Genomic DNA, 12909 nt, shown 5'->3' with positions numbered 1-12909 from the left:
ATTGATAAACTCGTCATGAAGCATATTCCTTTTCGCAATCTGCATTCAGCCCACCTGGCCCTTCTCCAGACACCTTCCTTCAAACACAAGCGTTCTGGGGGCTGCAGATTTGCTATTCTGGCTCCTCACCTGTGGAATACCTTCCCCCTTGAAATCCGGACTTGTCCGATCTCATGTCATTCAGGAAAGCATTAAAGACCTGGCTCTTCAGTAAAGCATATCAATAATCCCAGCACGCATTAAACCTCAGGTCACGTTCTTTGTCTTTCATTAGCACCAGGAAATTAACCGGTGGCAGTGCGCTTAACAAATTATTTTTAACATAACATAATATTTAACATAACAGTGGTGACCAGGGTCAGATGGACAAGAACTGGTAGGACTCAGATGGGTCAGGAGGTCTGGGCGACGAGGATGGCTGTAGAAACCAAGGCCAGTGGGACAAGCATCAGAATACTAGATCCAGTAAGACCAGATAAAGGAGTGCCAGAACTAAGAAGGCCAGAATGCATGGTCTAGGGGAGCCAGGAGCAGAAGGACTAGAAGCAGGTAAACCAAGGGGCTAGTGAAACCAGAAAAGTAGGACCAGGATAGAGTTGTGTCAAATTCTGGTACAGTGGTCTCAGCGTGGATCTGCAGGTTTGAAAATTGGCAGAGGGGTCTAACGCTAGATTGATTAAAAGGTTTGCAGTCTGTGAAGGGTGACAGACAGCGTTTGAGACATTGACAGCGCTGGAGTCAGAATAAATTGTTAATGGCTAACCTAGGTGGTCAAAGAACTATGGCAATCAACAAAGGGGAGTTTAGGATCACTAGAAGACTCTGGTGAGCAGAAAAGGGTTCATAGATACTACTGATAGTTACGCTCAGGTGACACACAGAGGGACTCTGAGTAACACAGGGTTGTGATTGACAGCTGTGTAAGCATCATAGACATTCTGATTTTCCTTATCCTTTATTTAACCAGTGCTTTCCACTGGTGGAGAACCGTTTTTTTAGACGCTATTGTGGTACCCTCATAGCTACGCTCCCTAATGTGGCAGGCTATTTGAATCAGCATAGTGTGCATCAAAGGCAAGCCCGTCTGAGCCCATCCACACACGAATGGCACCAGGGTTCAGCACCCCTGGTTAATTAAAATTTGTTTCCAGGACATACTCGCCCAATTATCTCACTTGGCAAACAGCCATAGGCTCTCCTTGTCAACACTCATGAGATATCTCTAAAGGAGTGTTCAAATGCATACACTACAATTTCATCCTGAACGCCTGACAACCTGACACAGCTACCCCCATCTTACCAGGTATAATTATGTGTACGATTTTCTGTATTGATTGCAGGTCATTGTCCAAACATATCCTTGACATTTTTAACTTTGTTATAGACCACCATCCTGCGGCATAGAGCAGAAACTTGGTTAAATAAAACATATTTTCCCAATATCTCTCAAGCCCTTTCCATGGGTTACTCCATCCTAAGGCAAGAACATAAGACTTTTAGAGGTGGCGGACTAGCTATTCTTTCTAAACCAGACATCATTTGTTCAATCTCAGAGCTTAAAAACCTAGATAGTGAATCCCTAATTTTAACTCTAAAACTCTTCAATAATTTCACCTTTTCAAGTACTTTGGTGTACCAACCCCCTGGAATCGGCACTTAATTTCACCACTGCAGCTCTAGAGGTCTTCACTCGCTGGACATTGACGTTTTCTACATTCAGTGTACTAGATGACTTTACCTTGAACTTTCATAGCGCCAGTCTAGCTTGAATCCAGTGGCACAGCGAGCAAGGGAAATCTGGGCATACCTGTAGCCACTTAGGGCCCACATAGCAACATCACTCACAAAATAAAATGATGGACAGAGTGTTGAAACTTCAAACACTCACCCCCAGTCACAGATCTGGGTTTAAACCATGACAAGGGGTGAGTTGTTGAACCGTTTCAGCACTCAGTCCATCATCTTGTTGTTTTTGGTATGTTCGCCCTAGTGGCCAGTGAAATGCGTTCATCAAAGCCAAAGGGTAAGATAATGAAAGTGCTCTGAATTTTTTTTCCAGACCCTATGTCATTGTTGGAGCCTCAGTGATCTCAAGACTCATCCGAGACTCGTTGCTTTTGTGCTTGGAACAACTATGATCCCATGCTTTGGTATTTTACGACTTTTTTGTGTGTTTTATTTTATTTATCCCATGCTTGTTCTCTATATTGTCTTCCTATTCATTTGGTATAATCAACTCTGTTCATTGTAAAGCGCTCTGATATCCGCAAGGATCTTGTTCGCGCTCTATAAAACCTTCTAAATAAATAAATAAATAAATATTAAACCCTGTGATATTTTTCTTTAAAGACATGCCTAGAATTGAATTAGCACAACATATCATCATTACTCCAATGCAATCTGTGGTCGCACACTAGACAATGTTTTCACTAACCTTGATATTCTACACAGTGATACCCTCTTCTAGCCTTGTTGGACCATTTTGTGATTCGATTCACAGTCCTCTCAGCAAATTATTCCTACGCACCTTCCGCATCTTTGACCTTCAGATGATGGAGTAAAGTCTCATCAGATATTGTTCTAACAATCTTGATATTTCTAAACCCAGCCAGCCTTTTAATATAGTTGAGGCTGACCTAGCACTCAATACTTGGATTACATCTATGTTAGATAACATTATTTCAGTTACAAATGTTACTATCCTGCGATCCAAACCCTCAGCTCCCTGGTTCAACTGTAAATTTACTTACCTTGAGGAAAATGTGCAAGGCCCTAGAATACTTATAGGGAAAAAACTATGACAGGCAATGTAAAATAAATTACATAGTTACCATTCAAATCTATCACAAGACTATTGGAGCTTCACAGGCTATGTGTTTTGCTCCCAGACAGTACGACATAGAAAGGTTGGGTGGTGGCAGGATAGGTCACTCTGACGTAACGAGGGAGAGGAGCTGTCACCAACACACTTGCACATCACAAAGGCTCTGCCTGAACACACTCACAAAGGGTTCATCACAAGTTGTTTGTGTGTTCCCAGGTAAGCTGGGACCAGGGTAAGGAAGAAGGGTATACCTGACACCTCAGGGGATGGAAACCTCCAGAACCTTCTCCTACTTCAAAGTGGGCACAGAACCCAAAACCACTAGAGTGACTCTAAGGCAGGGGCGGCTGGTGACATTTGAAAGTGGTGGGCGTAAACTAATTTGCATATTGCACCGCAGCGAGCGAGCCCGAACCACCTTGCATCCATCCATACATCATTCATGCATCCACCCATCTATCCACCCACCCACCCTGCATCCATACATCATTCATTCATGCATCCACCCATCCATCCATCATGCATCCACCCATCATGCATGCATGCATCCATACATCATTCATACATCCACCCATACATCCACCCACCCATCCTGCATCCATACATCATTCATTCATGCACCCACCCATCCACCCATCCTTCCATCATGCATCCACCCATCATGCATGCATCCACCCATCCACACATCCATCCACCCACCCACCCTGCATACATCATTCATTCATGCATCCACCCATCCATCCATCATGCACCCGCCCATCATGCATGATTGCATCCATACATCATTCATGCATCCACCCATCCATCCACCTAACCATCCTGCATCCATACATCATTCATTCATGCACCCACCCATCCATCCATCCACCCATCCATCCATCATGCATCCACCCATCATGCATGCATCCATCCATACATCATTCATGCATCCACCCACCCATCCTGCATCCATCCATCATTCATTCATGCACCCACCCATCCATCCATCCACCCATCCACCCATGGAAGCATCCATCCAAAATTGCTTTAAACTCATTGAAGACGATGTCATATGCTGTGGGTCCGCGCTGAAACAGAGCGGAAGATTGGTCAAAACGGCACGTTCAGAAAGCAAAGCATCTATGCTAGTAATGAGCACAGGGGGCTGTGTTACCTTAAAATTTCTCAGTCCGGCGGCACGCTGCCTAATCCAAATTATACCTGTCGTTGTCCGGGATGTTTATCTGTGGGGTTTAAGTTATGCCAATCAGTTTGGGGTCTCTACCGCTTCAATACTTAACGCAATTTTGGATAATTCGTGCACAAGGTATGCCGCCTCCCGCCATGTTATTCAACATAATAAATGGCTTGAGGACTATTCATTTTTGATTAAAACGCACTTTCCCCTTTCTGTTTTAGAAATAGTGCCCATGGACTAGAATTATACTGCCCTGATGAGATTCCTGTGAATCAGCTAACAGGATTCGAAACGCGTCGGCTTTCTAATTTTGGACATTTATTGTACACTTGAGATTCGAATTTGGAACTATTGTTGTATTTGAATTGCTTAGCTTTATCGATTTGGTCAGCGCGATTGGCCAGGGGTCTTATGTGAATAACGTTCACCCTTGAGCCTTAGTACTGCTAAAAGAATTGTTTCGGTTAATTCATTGTCCATGTGTGTGTATAATGTTGAGCACTCTGTAATGTAAATGTTTTCTCACATTTTTCTCACATATTTTGTGTTTCAATTTTTGTAAATACTCACACAATGTAATGTAATTCACATATGGCTATATGTGAGGTTGATGGCAATCTTCATTTTCTGTTCACAAAAAGACAAGACAAATCATAAAAAACCAATGACAAAATTAATTGTCTGGGTAAACAAATAAAGTTGCGTTTATCCTAATAAACATTCAGTGTTCAAATCATTTGCAGAGGCCTAGGTAAAAATTCCCCTGTTTTTTCATTATATTGGCCCTACCTACCCTCTTTCCCACAGGGCCTAACCACCCTTGTTCTTAGATAGAGTTTACATATTACATCACCCCTACCTTTTTATGCTGGAAACCTTCTACCGCCCATGTATTTGCCATCCTGTAAGCCCTAGGTATGTACTATACAAATTCACATACAAACATACAACAAGATGCATGCAATAATAAATGCATATATCATGCTATTCCGCCTTTACCGTTTGTTAACATTTTGAAATTTTATAACCTTAGTTCAAAGAGTACATTATATTTGTGGTGACAGCTGTTAACTCATTTTCTGGAAAATGTTTATAAAATGAAATCTGTTGAAGGCTGTTGTTGCAACTATCAAAAAAGAAATTCTGAGAATTTTTACATTTCCCAAACCCCATGCCGTGAAATAAACGGGTGACCTGGAATAGACGCACACATTTCTGCAGCAGATGCTTTAACACACTGAACTATCTCAAGTCATTTGTGCAAGCTAGTTTACTGGAACACCGAAAAACACACACTCTTACCTTGCTGCTGGTCCCACACACGTCACAGGCTCACAGCGCCCCTGGCCAATCCTGGCGCCAGGGGCACAGGTACCCTCTCGCCCGCAGCACGCCCATTAGGGCTCCTGATGGGCATGCGCAACACAGCCAAAACACAAGTGCGCATGCGTGGGCACGGGTAAAAATTCACCCTCCGTCCCCACGCATGCGTACTTGTGTTGCCGTCTGTACAATCATGTCAATGAATCAACATGATGCCCGCCCGGCGGTCTGACGTCATGATGATTCATTGACATGATTGTCATGAGGGAGCTGCGGGCAGCGTCGGGCAGGGGGGGCTACGCCCCCACGCCCCAATGGACGAACCGCGCCTGCTCTAAGGGCAAGTTGCTTGGTCTTCTGATCAGACCCCCAGGGACAGAACAGGCTCCAACAGCCCTCAACCCAGCACCTGGACTCTGCCAGCTTTGAGTCCTGTCCTCCAAGTGGTGCCACCCCAATCCTGAGCTCTTAGATGTGGGCCTGAAGCTGCTCTGCCAGCCCCTCTGTAGTCACAGCTGAACTGGCGCAGCACAACACATTGCCTCTTAAGACTCTGTATCGGAACCACTGCATGATGCACCCCCAACACAAAGCTTTGCATAGCAGCCCCCCGGAATCGTCAGGGCACGATGCAACTCAATGGAGGACATTGCATTGCCACCGTAGCTCCTTGGAACCACCCCTGCACTACACATGTCCCTACACAGACCAGACATTGCCTTTGCTGATCCTCGGAACGCCTAGGAAAAGTTCCATGGGTTCTTTCCAAATTGTCCTAGAAAACCATAGTCCAGGCTTTAGCTGCCTCACCCTTGGACTACAGCAATGTAATTTCCCTTGGCATATTCCAGACATTTCTCAAATGCCTCCAGAAGATACAAATTCTGCTGGCCATCTTCTTTTGACTCTCCCTAAACAGGCCTCTGTCACAACCCATCCAGAAGACTTACATTAGCTCCTAATCAGTAAACGGATCCATTTTAAGGCCTAGTGTTTGCATTCAGGGCTTTCACAAACACAGGACCTGTTTTCTCTGCCTGTTCACATCCTGCACTCCTAGAGTCCTTCATTCCTTCATTCATCTCACTCTCTATTGGCAGAAGTGCCTAGAATTAGCAAAGCTAGAGACATTCCTTCAGATATCATGCTTTCAAGCTGTGGAACAACTTGCCTATCCAACTATGTAAATGTCCAACTGAAGGATTCTTTAAGAAACACCTTAAACCCCTTACCTTTTTTTTTACCCTGTTACGTTTTTAGGTTATTGCTTTTCTAGACAGTATCCCAGCACTGGGATGCTCCATTTTCTAGCAGCTATGCACTTTATAAGCTTGATAACATAACAATGAGAACCAAAGATAGCAGTTGTACCTTCAGCATGAGGAGGTTGTCTGTAAACCTCTGAGGGCAAATTGAAGGGTGATAGAGGTATATATTAACTTTGGGTGGAGAACTCAGCTCCTTCCACGGAGTGTGCAGAGTTTTGCCTTCTCCGCGCTCCGCGAAATAGACGGAGTAGGCAAAACTCTGCACACTCGCAGCGGAGCAGAGTTGGCCTCCCACCTGCACTATTAACAATTATGTGTAAGTGTAAAAAAAGATTTAAAGACTATGAAAACTCCTTACCTTATCTGCAGCATCCCTGGGCTGCCCTCTTCCTCCATCGTGACTTCTTTGGGAAATTGCGCATGTGCGGGTGCCCGCGCATTTCTCACGTTAATAGGGCGGGTGGGAGGCGGGTGTCGGGTGGCGCGTACCGGAGCTACACTAGGTGTGCGGAGTTTGTTTTCAACTCTGTGGCACTCTGCGTAGCCCCACTACGCCCAGGCTTAGTATATATTGAGTATATATGTTTGAAATGCCTGCAAAGAGACTCTGGGTGTCAAGGCTGATATAGTAGTATGTTAACCACTTGAGGTGACACTTAAATTGTTACGATGGGGAGCTGGTCTGCACATTGGCATAGACATTCTGATTGCCAACAAAAACAAGGGGGTCCATTACGATGTCGGGCGGTTTGCCTCCGCCTGGTTGGCGGTGGCCACCGCCAGCCTGGCGGAGGCAAACCGCACGACATCGCAAGCCCAAATCCCCCCGCCATATTAGGATGGCGGAGGGGAAGGTGGTGGTGCAAAATTCCACCCGCCTGTTTTCCACCCCGGTCGCCTTGCGGCCGGGGCGGAAAATGAGCAACATGGAGGCGGTGTCTGTTAGACACCGCCCGCAATATTACCATGGGCTTTTTTCAATGCCTTTCCCGCCACGGGAAGGCATGCTGTGTTCACTCTAGGGGCCCCCTGTGGGCCCCCAGAGTGAAGGCCAAAGGGGGGCACACGGGGGCACAGGGGGGTACCTGTGGTACCCCCCTGCCTTTGCATAATCGACGAGGCAGGCACCGCGCAGTGCCTGCTGCTTCGATTGTGCAAAGGCATGCTTTTGTTTCCTAACATTGTGGCGGGCGGTGCAGTGAGCACTGACCAGCCACAATGTTAAATTGAGGAATGCGCCCGCCACTGTGGCATGCGCATCCTAATGGCAATGTCGGGAGCCCCGCCCTTTAGGCGGCCGGTCCCGATTTCCGCTAGGGTGGCGGGCGGGCAAAGCCCGCCCGCCATCCTAATGTGCCCCAAGGTGTCTGAAGGTTTGAGGGACAACTGTAAGGATGTAATTCTGACATAGAGGACTGGATTAGCTCTTATATCACTAACCCCGGGCGTAGTGTGCATAGCTGGGCTACGCGGAGGTCCACGGAGTTGCAAACAAACCCTGTTGGGCTCCGCTCCGCTACGCCGGCCGCCTCCACTCCCCTATTAAGAAGTACGTTTACAGGAATTAAAAATAAATGTAAAACCACTTACCTCTTTACTGCGGTGACCTGGGCTGCCCTACTCCTCTTCTTCGCCATACCGGTGCTTCAGAAACCATGCATGCGCACTTCTCCAACCTGATGAGACACAGAATGCACCACATCACCCAATACTTTTCAATAATCAAGTACTAGATCTTCAGTTATATTCATCAGTTGATTTACTGGTACAATTTGCTGTCTCATTGCTCTTCCTATTATAACTTCATGAGGTGGTAATCCAGTCTTTTTATCAGGAATGCTTCCCAGACTCATTAATACCAGGGGTAAAGCATCTGGCCATTTCAGTGCTGTGGATGCACACACCTCAGATAGTTTGGATTGTATAGTTCCATTCATTTGCTCAACCACACCTGAGACTTCAGGTCGATAGGCACAATGCAGCTTTTGCTCAATTTGTAATGCTGCACAAATCATCCAAATTATTTCATTATCAAAATGCGTACCTCTATCCGTTTCTAAAGAGACTAGAAATCCAAATCTAGGAATAATCTCTCTCTAAAGCAATTTAGCAACTGTTAAACTATCATTTCTTTTTGTTGGATAAGCTTCTATCCAACGAGAAAATAGACAGACAACAACCAACACATATTTCAATCCATTACAAGGAGGGAGCTCTATAAAATCAGCCTGCAACTGTGTTTAAGGGTCCTGCTGCTTTTTCAATCCGCCCCCAACTGACAACTGCCTTTCTACTTGGATTTTGCTGCTGGCACAATACACATCTTTGGCAAAGACTCTCTGTAATGACCCTGAACTTAGGATTGTACTATGACTGTTTACAAAGCCTAATCATTGCATCTCTCCCTACATGTGTTACTCCATGGTACAAACAGTCTAGCATTACTGTTCTAGCATCCACATACACCCATACTTCATCTTCAGGTCTCCTTTTACAACCTGATTTAATCAAAATCTATTTCTCTTCTTCACTTGCTTCTTCTTGCAACTGTCTAACTTCATCCCATGTTTCTACAGAAGAAAACATCAAGTGACAATTTGTATTCTTTTTTCTTGTTTCCTTTGTTAAATGAATTTGAATTTTGTGCAAAGAAACGAGCCACTTGGTCCGCGTATCTGTTCCCACTGGTCACATAATCATTTCCTGATTTATTTGGTTGACATTTGACCACTGCAATCTCTTTGGGCAATTGTAATGCATTCAACAAATCTTTTACATTTTTACTATTTGTAATTGGGGATCCTGAAGAATTCAGAAATCCACGCTGCATCCACAATTGTCCAAAATCGTGCACCACCCTGAAACGATATTGAGTGTCCTTATATATGGTTATTTTTAGCATGTTGCCAATTATACAAGCCCTGGTCAAAGTGACCAATTTAGAAATTTGGGCTGATTTTTTCCCTCTCAGACAAGATGCTTCAAGAATCATAGCCACTGTGCATACTGCATATGAAGCACGCAATACACCATTTTCATCTCTCAGACAGGAACCATCAACAAACATCACATAATCTGATTCTCTTTAATGGTGTATCTTTTATGTCAGGCCTTGGTTTCATACACAACTCTGTCACATACAAACAATCATGATCTGCTTCACCTTATACTTCTTCACAACTTGGACTCAGCAACAAAATCACTGGATTCAATGTCATGCATCTTACTATTGTCACATTCTCAGCTCCCAAGATCACTCACTCATATCTCGTCAGACGTCTACTCATCATATGCTGAGTTCTCGTCCTTGTCAATAAAATCTCAACAGAATCTGGCACATAAACTTTCACTGGATGTCCCATTACAATTGATTGACTCTGCTCCAGACTCACACAAGTAGCAACCACTGCTTTCAACAAACTGGCAGTGCTGCAACCACTGAGTCCTAAGTAGCAGAGAAATATGTCACTGGACGATGCGCCATTCCGTGTGTTTGTGTCAAAACTGAAAGTGCACATCCATCCTTCTCACAACAGAACAATGCAAAATCTTTACAATAATCTGGCATTCCCAATGCAGGTGCTCGACAAAGACTATCTCGCAACTCAACAAAAGCCTTTATGCTTTCCTCATCCAATTCAATTGGATCAACTACATCTTTGTGAGTCAATCTCTGTAATGGCTTGGCTATCAGTGAAAAATACCAGTATACAGTCAAAATATCGAGTTTTTATTATCGATTTCCATTAATATCGATTAAAAAATATAGAATGGACACAATATCAACTGGACAGAATATAGACTACAAAAATATCGAATAGGATAGCATTAATTTGACCCAATTCTGCAGAGGCAAACACGCAGGACACAAGCAATACCAACCCATGTGCAGGTATTGTGTTCATTGCACCTCCTTGCATCTGGGTCAGTTCAGGGGGTAATAGCCATTGCTGGTGGTGTGTCCCAGAGTTCACTCTCCAGATTTTTTAATGCCTTTCTAAATGCCATGTTACAAAGAATAAGGTTTCATATTAAATTCCCTAGCACACAACAGGATTTAATGAAGACCAAACTGGATTTCTACAACATGGCTCAATTTCCGCATGTTATTGGCTGTGTAGATGGCACACATGTCCCCATCTGTCCTCCCTCAGAAAATGAATATATTTTTCGCAACAGGAAATACTTCCATTCACTTAATATTCAAGCTGTCTGTAATTCAAAAACCATAATTACAGACCTAGTTGCTAGTTACCCAGGAAGTGCCCATGACTCCTTTATTTTTAGACACAGTGCCATTCATGCTAGACTGCTTGCTGGTGAATTTGGAGATGGATACCTGATAGGTAAATGTTTCATTCCACTCAACAAACTTACAATTGATTGTTACACATTTTTGCTTACATTACATTTACATTGCTTTCCATTGCAGGAGATAGTGCCTATGCTGTGAGGTCGTACATCTTAACTCCATACCTAAACCCAAGTACAAGGAAAGAGCAGCACTACAACCAGGCTCACATATCAACCAGGAATGTCATAGAGCGGACCTTTGGAGTGATGAAATCACGTTTCAGAATACTTCATAAAACAGGAGGAGCATTGCAGTACCAACCAGAAATTTGCTGTAAAATAGTAGCAGCATGTGCAATGCTACATAATCTTGCAACTGAGAGAGGCATAGAACTTGATGAGGACGATGTTTTACTTCCAAATTTAAATCAGCCTCCACAACCACAAGCAAGAGCACATGGTCCAGAAGCAGCAGAGGGGAGAAGGAGAAGGGCAGAGATCACACAGCATTACTTTTAAATGAGGTAAGAAGAACTCTGAAAATGTAATTTTGTTGCAAGCAATGTGAATTTTAATTATAAATGAAACTGAAAAGCTTTAGTTTTTGGACTTTCACTGTATCCCAAACTTAATTAAGGCCTTTTAAATCAGACATGTACAACTGAAAAGCATTGAATGTCAAAAAACTTTGAAATCATGAATACTACAAAAGAGGCATTACAATGTCATTTCTTATGCCCACGCACTCCTAATGCCTTCCCTTGACTTTTGCCAGTGTGCATGTTGCCATTAGTGGCATCATTCTGCTTTCTATTACTTCGCCGTGTGCCACTCAAGCAATGCTCAGATGTGCCACTCTCAGCACTGCCGGTAACACTCTCCCCCATTGGTGTTTGCTTTTCTGGGGATGCCTTGGACTGTGAATTCACTGATGGATCAAAGGTAGACCCCACTCCTTTTTGAATATGTTTAAAAGTTTTCATCAGGAGTACCTGGGTTGAAAGGGTCTGCTTGCAGAGGGCACGTGTACAATTAGAAAGGCAAGTCATTTCTCTGTTATGGGCCTGCATGTTGGTCAGGAGTCGAACCTGCCTTTTACCACTGATTTTTTGATGTTTCTGCATCATTGTGCACATGGTCTCCAAAGAGTTAGCAATACGGTCAAGCTTCATTGCAGATGTTTCATGGCCTGACTTCATTACATTGATCATTTTATTCATACTTGTACCTAATGTACCCATTTGTTTGCTGATATGTCCCAGTTTTCCTTTAATAATCCTAATGTCTTTGCCTTGCAGGCGCTGTACCTTTAATATTTTGTCCTCAACAAGATTGCCAGTGAAGGGACCCTCTCCAACCTGACCACTTTCACGCACAGTACCTCGACGCAGAGTAAACTGCTGAAGTCTCCTTCGCCTACTCATCCTTGAATTTGTGACTGTAGGAGTGCTTTGAGGCTGGCTTTCTGGAACATTGACATTCTGCTCCGTTTCTGAATCTGTCTGGAGCAGTTGTCGCACTCTCTGTCTTTCACATGGTTGTGAATTGGCTGATGAAGTACTGGGAGCATTTTCCAACTGTTTTTCTTGAACTTCTTGGTTGTGGAAATCCCTTAAATCCTGCTCAATTAGGTCTTGCAGTGCCTCTATGATTTAAAAAAATGCAAACATGTTGTTAATTTTAGTTTGCACTTCCCTTTCAATATGTAATAAAATCTAAAAATGTTGTCAGTGAAATGAATGTAGTCTCATTGATGATATTTGTTGATAACAATGTTTTTGGAAAATGAAATGTTTTATTTGTTTGCATGATTGATTCTTAAAAACTACAACTCCCATAATGCACTGCTTTCACTTAAGTAAAATTACTTGGAGGTTGATGGTAACACACACATATCATTTCATACACAACTTAATTTCAATGTTGATAATACATCAGCAGTCATAAGTTTATGGTCTCCATGCACACAGTGAAAAGCACATACAATTCACTTACCTTCAGAAGGACTTGGAATTTCAGATGTA

The 12909-nt window shown here is 43.6% G+C and overlaps 1 long non-coding RNA gene across 1 annotated transcript in view; it reads left to right on the top strand.

Annotated features, from left to right (window-relative positions):
- Positions 1-12517, top strand: part of LOC147751145 (uncharacterized) — a 77978-nt gene extending 65461 nt beyond the window's left edge. Inside the window, exons 3-4 of the long non-coding RNA XR_015299944.1 lie at positions 11025-11409; positions 12184-12517. This is a non-coding gene — a long non-coding RNA (uncharacterized LOC147751145). The remainder of the gene's footprint in view (positions 1-11024; positions 11410-12183) is intronic.
- The last annotated feature ends 392 nt before the right edge of the window (positions 12518-12909 follow it).

The sequence above is a fragment of the Lissotriton vulgaris genome, chromosome 1_1, assembly GCF_964263255.1.
Source record: "Lissotriton vulgaris chromosome 1_1, aLisVul1.2, whole genome shotgun sequence".
Classification (NCBI taxonomy): Eukaryota; Metazoa; Chordata; class Amphibia; order Caudata; family Salamandridae; genus Lissotriton; species Lissotriton vulgaris.
The sequence above is the reverse complement of the archived record's forward strand: the minus strand, read 5'-3'. Positions and strand labels throughout refer to the sequence as shown.